Below are 10089 nucleotides of genomic sequence, written 5' to 3' on the forward strand. Positions count from 1 at the left end.
TTGTTTGGCACCCCCCCACACACACACACGCACCCTCGCACACATGCACCCCCCCTTAATTACACCCCCCTCCCTCCCCTCCCCCCAGGGGCTGACAACGATCGGGGCCCCCGGACCAAAAAAAAAAGGCAAGGGCCCCTGCTAGGCTCTGCAGCTCGTCAATCTTCTGCCACGCTCCTATTCCACCCAAATCCCACACACACAATAAACAAAAATTTATATATATAAGAAACACTTTAACGTAGGTAAATTTCCATGACCAATAATACTGGTATACAAGGAGTAAATATATACCACCACACAATAACTGGATAATACCGCAATACTGAACTGAATAAAACCACTATACACAGACCATTATACTATACAGGATGTGTATACCATATAAGTGATTATATACAGGACCATATGGCGGTAGATATCAGCTGTACACAGGATGTGTACACCATATAAGTGATTATATACAGGACCATATGGTGGTAGATATCAGCTGTACACAGGATGTGTACACCATATAAGTTATTATATACAGGACCATATGGAGGTAGATATCAGCTGTACACAGGATGTGTATACCATATAAGTGATTACAGTTACATTTTGGGACTCACAATTACGCCTTTTCTGATCAGCGGCGTCCTCTTTCCTTTTCTTCTCCGTCCGGATAAGACCGCCATGTAGATCTCTTAACATCTGCAGGAAAAACATGTCATACTCTGCATTTTTTCAGAGCCCTCCCCTCCTCTACACAATCTTTCCATCTATAGGCCCACAAACTGTAATAATGCCCTCATTTGTGTACTGCACAGTAAAAGGGCAGGTAGGTAGGTAGCCAGGTAACCCCCTCTTTCCCATAGGTATATGCAGAATTACACCTCCCTCTTTCCCATAGGTATATGCAGAGTTACACCCCCCCTCTTTCCCATGGGTATATGCAGAGTTATACCCCCCTCTTTCCCATAGGTATATGCAGTTACACCCCCCTCTTTCCCACAGGTATATGCAGACCTACACCCCCTACCCTCCCCATAGGTATATGCAGACCTACACCCCCCCTCCCCTCCCCATAGGTATATGCAGACCTACACCCCCCCCCTCCCCTCCCCATAGGTATATGCAGACCTACACCCCCCCTCCTTAGGTATATGCAGGGTTAAAAATAAAATTAAAAAAAGAATGCTCACCTGATGTCCCACGCAGCGATCTCCTCAGCTGCAGGGCCTGCGTCTTCTCCCCTCCACAGTACAGGCGCTGGATGAGTGACGTCACCGGCGCCTGTACTGCGTGCTGCGTGGGGGCGGAGGTCACGTCTCCTCTGTGTAGCTGCAGATGCGGCTCACACAGAGGGGACACCTTCTCCTGTATGTGCATGTATCGCGCATACAGGAGAATGTAGCGCTGTCTGCTGGGGATCTGGGACGAGTGTCCCGGATCCTCAGTAGTGGTGGCGGCGGGTCAGTCCGCCCCTGGCACCCTCCTTGTGAGTGGCACCCAGGGTGCCCCCCCCCCTTGGTACGCCACTGCGGCCAGGTGGCAACCCAATTATAAGATGTTGTCAGTGTATTTGGGTGGGGGGCACTTACTTTCTCATGAACGTTTTTCTTAACCACCACTTTGCCTTCCATAGAACGATCTCATTTTCCTGTGAATATTCCCTGATTGTCACATTTTCTCTCATACAGCATTTCGCAGCCCATTACAGACTAATGCACAAGCCGAGCACTCAATATTCTCCTGTTTACTTAAGGATTGTCGATGCGTCTTCAAGATGGAAAAGAAAATCTACGATATAAGGAGGCGAAAAAATGCTTTTCAGTGAATGGAGAAATTAAATAAACCCAAATCTGGAATCTCCTAAAAAAAAAAAACAACTACTGAATCTTAAGATGTAGAAAGAATTTTGAGCGACAAAATCTAAAAGACTAAAAGACAGCAAATGTAAGGAGCAAATAAAAGCCGAACACATGACTCTCCTAACTTAAGGATCCCCGGAGAGGTAGTTACGGAGGTAAATCTCAGCCGCAGAACACTTAAAATTCGGGAATTCGGCAGCTAAAAGCAAAAGAACAATTACAGGAGAGAGAAGACTCCTCTGCGTTTGTTTTAACAATCTGCAAGGAAAAATAAAAAATGTTTATGAATGAGGAAAATATACGGAATGTAAGAAAGCAAAACGGTATCAGGAAGGTTCTACTGCAGAAAGTATATTCACAGTGAGATAGATAGATAGATATGAGATAGATATCAGATAGATAGAGATAGATAGATAGATAGATAGATAGATAGATAGATAGATAGATAGATAGATAGATATGAGATAGATAGATAGATAGATAGATAGATAATGAGATAGATATGAGATAGATAGAGATAGATAGATAGATAGATAGATATGAGATAGATATGAGATAGATAGATAGAGATAGATATATAGATAGATAGATATGAGATAGATAGATAATGAGATATACAACCAAAAGATAAATTGGCCAGCACCATTGATCCAAACTATTCTAAAAACCTGACTTGCAATAGTTTGGATCAATAGTGCTGGCCAATTTATCTTTTGGTTGTATTACACATACGGGGGAGTGGCTACCTCCATGTTGGCTCCTGCACCCCACCCACCTCTATTAGGTGTATATTAGGTGCCTTGGATGTTTCAGACCTTGCAATGTCTGTTGTACTGTTCACACAGAGGCATATACACAGTGTAGGGTCCGTCCCAGAATGAGGTCACCTTACCGTGGTGGGACGGTCCACGCTATTTGGCGCCAAATTTGCAAGCTAAGTACCTCATATTTTCATAGTTTCATATCTTCATTTATTAAATTACAGCTGTATAGATTTTCATGTTCTATCTATATACTCATGTTTTATCTATATACTCATGTTTCATCTATATCTTTGTGCTAGCAGTGTGCTGCTGTATTTTCCTGTTGCTCGATAATGAGATAGATAGATATGAGATAGATAGATAGATAGATAGATAGATATGCGATAGATAGATATGAGATAGATAGATATGAGATAGATAGATATGAGATAGATAGATAGATAAATAGCCATGACAACGACGACTCTAACTCTGCTGTCTACACCTCGGGGGGGGGGGGGTGGTGGACTAAGTCTGCTGCCTACATCTACTGGGGGGGGGGGGCTCTAACTCTGCTGCGTACACCTCCTGGGGGAGGGGGAAAAACTCTGCTACCTACACCTACTGTGAGGAGACCCCACTGCCTACACCTTCTGTGGGGGGATCCTGCTGCCTACACCTACTGTGAGGGGATCCCGCTGCCTACACCTACTGTGAGGGGATCCCGCTGCCTACACCTACTGTGGGGGGATCCTGCTGCCTACACCTACTGTGGAGTGACCCTACTGCCTAATCCTATTGTAGGGACCCTCCTGCCTATACCTACTGTGGGGGGACCCTGCTGCCTACACCTACTGTGGGGGAACTCTGCTGCCTACCTCTACTGTGGGGGGAACTCTGCTGCCTACACCTACTGTTGGGGAACTCTGCTGCCTACACCTACTATCAGGGAACTCTGCTGCCTACACATACTGTGAGGGAACTCTGTTGCCTACACCTACTTTGGGGGAACTCTGATGCCTATATTCACTGTGGGGGAACTCTGCTGCCTACACTCAGTGTGGGGGAACTCTGCTGCCTACACCTACTATGGGGGAACTCTGCTGCCTACACCTAATTTGAGGGAACTCTGCTGCCTACACCTAATGTGAGGGACTACTCATCTACTATGTTCCTGCCTAGCTAATTTGGGGAAAAACTATTAAACTAATAGGAGGGCTACCTACTAACTACATAGGGGTTTTTCATAATGCTCCTCCTGAGACTAGACTCTGCATCTGCCACTGGGTGGAGTGGGTGCTGACTATATACTCGACTAACTCCCTGGCTACCTAAGTTTGTACCAGGATGCCTAACTAATTATCTACATACCTGGCTATCTAACTACCTACATACCTGGCTGCCTAACTACCTACCTACATACAAACTATTTACCCGGCTACCTACCTATCTTCCCTTTTACTGTGAGGGACACCAAGGATGGCTTTATAACAGTTAGGGGATTATAGATGAAAATATTGTGTAGGGGAGGGGGGGGGGCATTGGAAAAATGCAGAGTCTGACATGTTTGTCCTGCAGATGTTAAGAGATCGACATGTCGGTCTGATCCAGACAGAGAAGAAAAGGAAAGAGGACGCCACTGATCAGAAAAGATGTGAGTTCCTAGATGTAACTGTAATCACTTATATAGTACAGATCCTGGGTACAGCTGATATATAACGCCATATGGTCCTGTAAATAATCACTTATATGGTATAGACATCCTGTGTACAGCTGATATATACCGTTATATGGTCCTGTATATAATCACTTATATAGTATACAGATCCTGTGCACAGCTGATATCGACCGCCATATGGTCCTGTATATAATCACTTCTATTGTATACACATCCTGTATAGTATATTGGTTTGTGTATAGTGGTTTTATTTAATACAGTATGGCGGTATTATCCAGTTATAGTGTGGTGGTATATATTTACTCCTTGTATACTGGTAATATTGGTCATGGAAAATTATTTTACCTACCTTAAAGTGTTTCTTATATATAAAATGTAGTTTATTTTGTGTGAAGGGCTGGTGGAGGGATTTGGGTAGAATAGGGGCAAAAGTGTGACCAGCAGCAGGGCATCGTAGGGGGCCCTTATGTTTTTTTGGTCAGGGGGCCCTGAGTGTTGTCAGTCCACCCCTGATTGATAGATATGAGATAGATAGATAGATATGAGATAGATAGATAGATAAGAGATAGATGGATATGAGATAGATATGAGATAGATAGATATATCTGAGATAGATATATCTGAGATAGATAGATAGATAGATAGATAGACTCATAGGGGAAGACTGGTCAAATCCTGTGTTCTTTCCCTTTGTTTTTCTCTTCCTTTTTTTCTCTTCTACCTAACCTGGCTTTCGGGACCCTTAGGGATGCTTAACGGGAGATGTCAATTATAGGTGTAAACAGAATTTTTAATTTGGTTTGGATGTCTAAAAAAAAAATAAAGTAAAAAAAAAAAAAAAAAAAGAAACAACTGTGTAGAGGGAAAGTTGCCCATAGTATCCTATCAGATCGCTTCTTTCTATTTTAAAAAGGCCTCTGCAAAGTGAAAGAAGCGAGTTGATTGGTTGCTACTTTTCCTCTGCAGAGGTTTTGATAAATCTTACAGTCATTGTGAAAAACGTTTTACATTTTGTAGTACTACTGATAAGATAACTTTTTGAAATATACATTTATTTAAAAAAATGTCAATTTTACTAAAAAATTTTAAAAGGAAATTAGCAGCCACTATTGGCAAGAAACAGCTGTGACCACTTGTTCACATTGGCACCTGAAGCTGCAGCAAGATGACGTTTTAACCAGCACCTTTTATATGATAAAAAAAAAAATTAAGACACAAACCCGGTGAGTGCCACTGTATTCCTACCAAACACATTCACAGTGGACTTCTTTTCATGGCAACAGAGCACCACCGTTATATTGTTTGGGCAGCTTACTACCTTGAGCACCGCCTTTAGGAGGCATTAGAAAGGGGGATAGCAGTGCCGACTGCTAGTAACTAGCATAACTAGCACCAATAAAAGTAGTTATTGAAGGCACTCCTCTTCATTTATCGAGGAATATATGTATTTGATATATCTTCATGCTAAAAGTTATTCCTTTTCTCTGGTAAAATGGTAAGTAGCTGATCGGTGGGGGTCTGACCATTGGGACCCTCGCTGATCAGAAGAACTGAGCGGGTGAATAGAATGACCAGCAGGTGGTCACGAGAGAAAGGACAAAAGGTTATATGAATTTAAGGTAACAAGAAAAAGATGGCAATTTACCCCTAGATTACTGGATCTGGAGAATATGGACTGGATAGTTAGATGTTATTAACCAGTATAACAGAGGATAACTATGGTTCTTCGGGAACTTGATCAGCATGGTCTAACTAAATAACTATTACACAACAAGCACAGAAAAAGGTCCTAACTAACTCTCCCTAATTTCCAACTAAATTGTTACCCCCTAAATTCCAACTTGTTACCCCCTAATATTGATATGTTTGTGGTGACTGGATGACTGGAACTGGAGATAATGGACTGGATGATTATTTAAATGAGTAATAAAGAATGAAAGAGAAAATAAAACAAACACAGGAAATGCATTAACTTACTCTACCAAATCCTTACCTAGATATTCCCCTAAACTAAACTAATGCAGCAAAATAAGGCTCTTTGTAAAATAAAGCAAATTCTGCAAAACCTTACTGCCCCTTTTATATCCCTGCACTAACCCTAGTGTCATGACCAACTGGGGGGACAGGGAGAGTGAGCCCTAAACTGACCCTAAAAACACTCTCCCTGTCTTCTTGCCCAAACAGCCTAAGCGGTGAATCGACAACTTGGAGCTGGTCCCTACGTGCGCTAAAGTGCAGTGGTGAAAAAACAAATATATGCATAGTCGGTCACAGGCCAGAAACAGAAACGGGAAACTACTAGACAATCAGATATACCAAACAGGATGCAATTACTAACAGAGCTGAATATAAACAGGCAAACTGATCAGGAACATAGGAGACTGTTCACAAACAGATACAAGTACAAAGGACAAAGATCAGATGAACCAAACAGGATATAAATATAGAACACTGTTCACACTGAACACAGATAACTAACAAATAGATTAGGTCCAGAACACAAGACTGGGAAACAGATGAGTCAGCATAGACTCCAGGAACAAACAGGAATAAAAACTCAATCTCCCAGAAAACCTCCAGAAAACACAGGAATGTCTTGATGACAGAACTCAATCTCCCACCATGGAGTCCCATTAAAAGGTCACAGGGATGTCTTGTTACAAAAACTCAGAAAACAGATACAAGAAAACTCAGTGTGAACAACGACATAGCAGAACGAAAATACAATCCTAAAAACTGACTAATGTAACACAGACTAAAATACAAGGAGCATACTACTTAACCATGGCTAAAAACCCAGATAAAAATCACAAGATAAATACAAGGTAAATGCTCAAGCAGACATAGTAGCATATTTGCACAAAAAACAAAGTGTATCGCACCAAACAGACATGGAGTATTGCACAAGATAACCAGCAAAGAATACAGACTGAGCTGGAGTTACATAGCCACACCTGCCTAGCACATGGGTAAAAGGATTAACCCGTGGCACCCGTGTGCAGTGTTACGCCGAGCGCTCCGGGTCCCCGCTCCTCCCCGGAGCGCTCGCAACATCCTCGCAATCGCAGCGCCCCGGTCAGACCTGCTGACCGGGTGCGCTGCGATACCTCTCCCAGCCGGGATGCGATTCGTGATGCGGGTGGCGCCCGCTCGCGATGCGCACCCCGGCTCCCGTACCTGACTCGCTCTCCGTCGGTCCTGTCCCGGCGCGCGCGGCCCCGCTCCTTAGGGCGCGCGCGCGCCGGGTCTCTAAGATTTAAAGGGCCACTGCGCCGCTGATTGGCGCAGTTGGCTTAATCAGTTCATTCACCTGTGCACTTCCCTATTTAACCTCACTTCCCCTTCCCTTCCTTGCCGGATCTTGTTGCCATCGTGCCAGTGAAAGCGTTTCCCAGTGTGTTCCTAGCCTGTGTTCCAGACCTCCTGCCGTTGCCCCTGACTACGATCCTTGCTGCCTGCCCCGACCTTCTGCTACGTTCGACCTTGCTCTTGTCTACTCCCTTGTACCGCGCCTATCTTCAGCAGTCAGAGAGGTTGAGCCGTTGCTAGTGGATACGACCTGGTTGCTACTGCCGCTGCAAGACCATCCCGCTTTGCGGCGGGCTCTGGTGAAAACCAGTAGCAGCTTAGAACCGGTCCACTAGCACGGTCCACGCCAATCCCTCTCTGGCACAGAGGATCCACCTCCTGCCAGCCGAATCGTGACATGCAGTAACACATGTTTTGCTATATACATGTTTATTCCCTTTGTGTGTATTGGAACTAAACCAAAAAAAGGAGGAAAAAAAGCAAATTGGACATAATGTCGCCAAACTCCAAAAATGGTCTGGACAAAATTATTGGCACCCTTTCAAAATTATTGGCACCCTTTCAAAATTATTGGCCTCTTAACTTAATATTTGGTTGCACACCCTTTGGAAAAAATAACTGAAATCAGTGTCTTCCTATAACCATCAATAAGCTTCTTACACCTCTCAGCTGGAATGTTGGACCACTCTTCCTTTACAAACTGCTCCCAGTCTCTTATTGGAAGGCGCCTTTTCCCAACAGTAATTTTAGGATCTCTCCACAGGTGATCAATGGGATTTAGATCTGGACTCATTGCTGACACTTCAGAACTGTCCAGCACTTTGTTGCCATCCATTTCTGGGGGCTTTTTGACGTATGTTTGGGGTCATTGTCCTGCTGGAAGACCCAAGATCTCGGACGCAAACCCAGCTTTCTGACACTGGGCTGTACAGTGCGACCCAAAATCCATTGGTAATCCTCAGATTTCATGATGTCTTGTACACATTCAAGGCCCCCAGTGCCAGAGGCAGCAAAACAACCCAAAACATCACTGACCTCCACCATATTTCACTGTAGGTACTGTGTTCTTTCCTTTGTAGGCCTCATTCTGTTTTCGGTAAACAGTAGAATTATATGCTTTACCAAAAAGCTCTATCTTGGTCTCATCTGTCCACAAGACGTTTTCCCAGAAGGATTTTGGTTACTCAAGTTCATTTTGGCAAAATGTAGTCTTGCTATTTTATGTCTCTGTGTCAGCAGTGGAGTCCTCCTGGGTCTCCTCCATAGTGGGGTCCTCCTGGGTCTCCTCCATAGTGGGGTCCTCCTGGGTCTCCTGCCATAGGGTTTCATTTCATTTAAATATCAACGGATAGTTCGCGCTGACACTGATGTTCCCTGAGCCTGCTGGACGGCTTGAATATCTTTGGAACTTGTTTGGGGCTGCTTATCCACCATCCGGACTATCCTGCGTTGACACCTTTCGTCAATTTTTCTCTTCCGTTCACGCCCAGGGAGATTAGCTACAGTGCCAAGGGTTGCAAATTTCTCGATAATGTTGCGCACTGTGGACAAAGGCAAATCTAGATCTCTGGAGATGGACTTGTAACCTTGAGATTGTTGATATTTTTCCATAATTTTGGTTCTCAAGTCCCCAGACAGTTCTCTTCTCTCTTTCTGTTGTCCATGCTTAGTGTGGCACACTAAGTGAACTTCCTTTTCATCTGCTTTCAAGTGTGATTTTTATGTTGCCCACACCTGTTACTTGCCCCCGTTGAGTTTAAAGGAGCATCACATACTTGAAACAATCTTATTTTTCCCCAATTTTGAAAAGGTGCCAATAATTTTGTCCAGACCATTTTTGGAGTTTGGTGACATTGTGTCCAATTTGCTTTTTTCCCTCCTTATTTGGTTTAGTTCCAATTCACACAAAGGGAATAAACATGTGTATAGCAAAACATGTGTTACTGCAATCCTCTTCTGTGAGAAATACTTCATTTTCTTGAAAAATTTCAGGGGTGCCAACATTTACGGCCATGACTTATATATACACTGTATATATATAGAGGATACTCGCCCAGAGTGTATGAAGCAGGTTCATGAACTGACCTGGTATCAGCCACTAACAGACCAGTATTAGGTGGTCTGATAATTGTCCACACTGCCAGGGCTCCAATTGGCACCCCAATGCATTCACAGGTGCCAATTGGTTATCATAGCAGTAAATAGCCCTAAAGTTACTGTTTTGATAAGAGCATCTAAAAGGGGTACTCCGACAGCAGGTATAAAATAAATAAAATAAAAATACTGCCAAATCTTATAACTCTGCTTACCTGTCTTCCTTAGTTCTGAAACCACCAAAAACCTATTTGCTATGCATGTCTGTGGGTCTCTTCTTATGTCAGATAATCACTGTGCTTTCTGGTTGAGCAGTTGCTCAGTACTACAATTCCCAGGATGGAATCACAGTGCTCCTACCCTGCCTACCCTACTTCCGATAGCACCCCTGCCAGTCCTCTGCTAAGAGCTG

The sequence above is a fragment of the Hyla sarda genome, chromosome 2, assembly GCF_029499605.1.
Source record: "Hyla sarda isolate aHylSar1 chromosome 2, aHylSar1.hap1, whole genome shotgun sequence".
NCBI lineage: Eukaryota > Metazoa > Chordata > Amphibia > Anura > Hylidae > Hyla > Hyla sarda.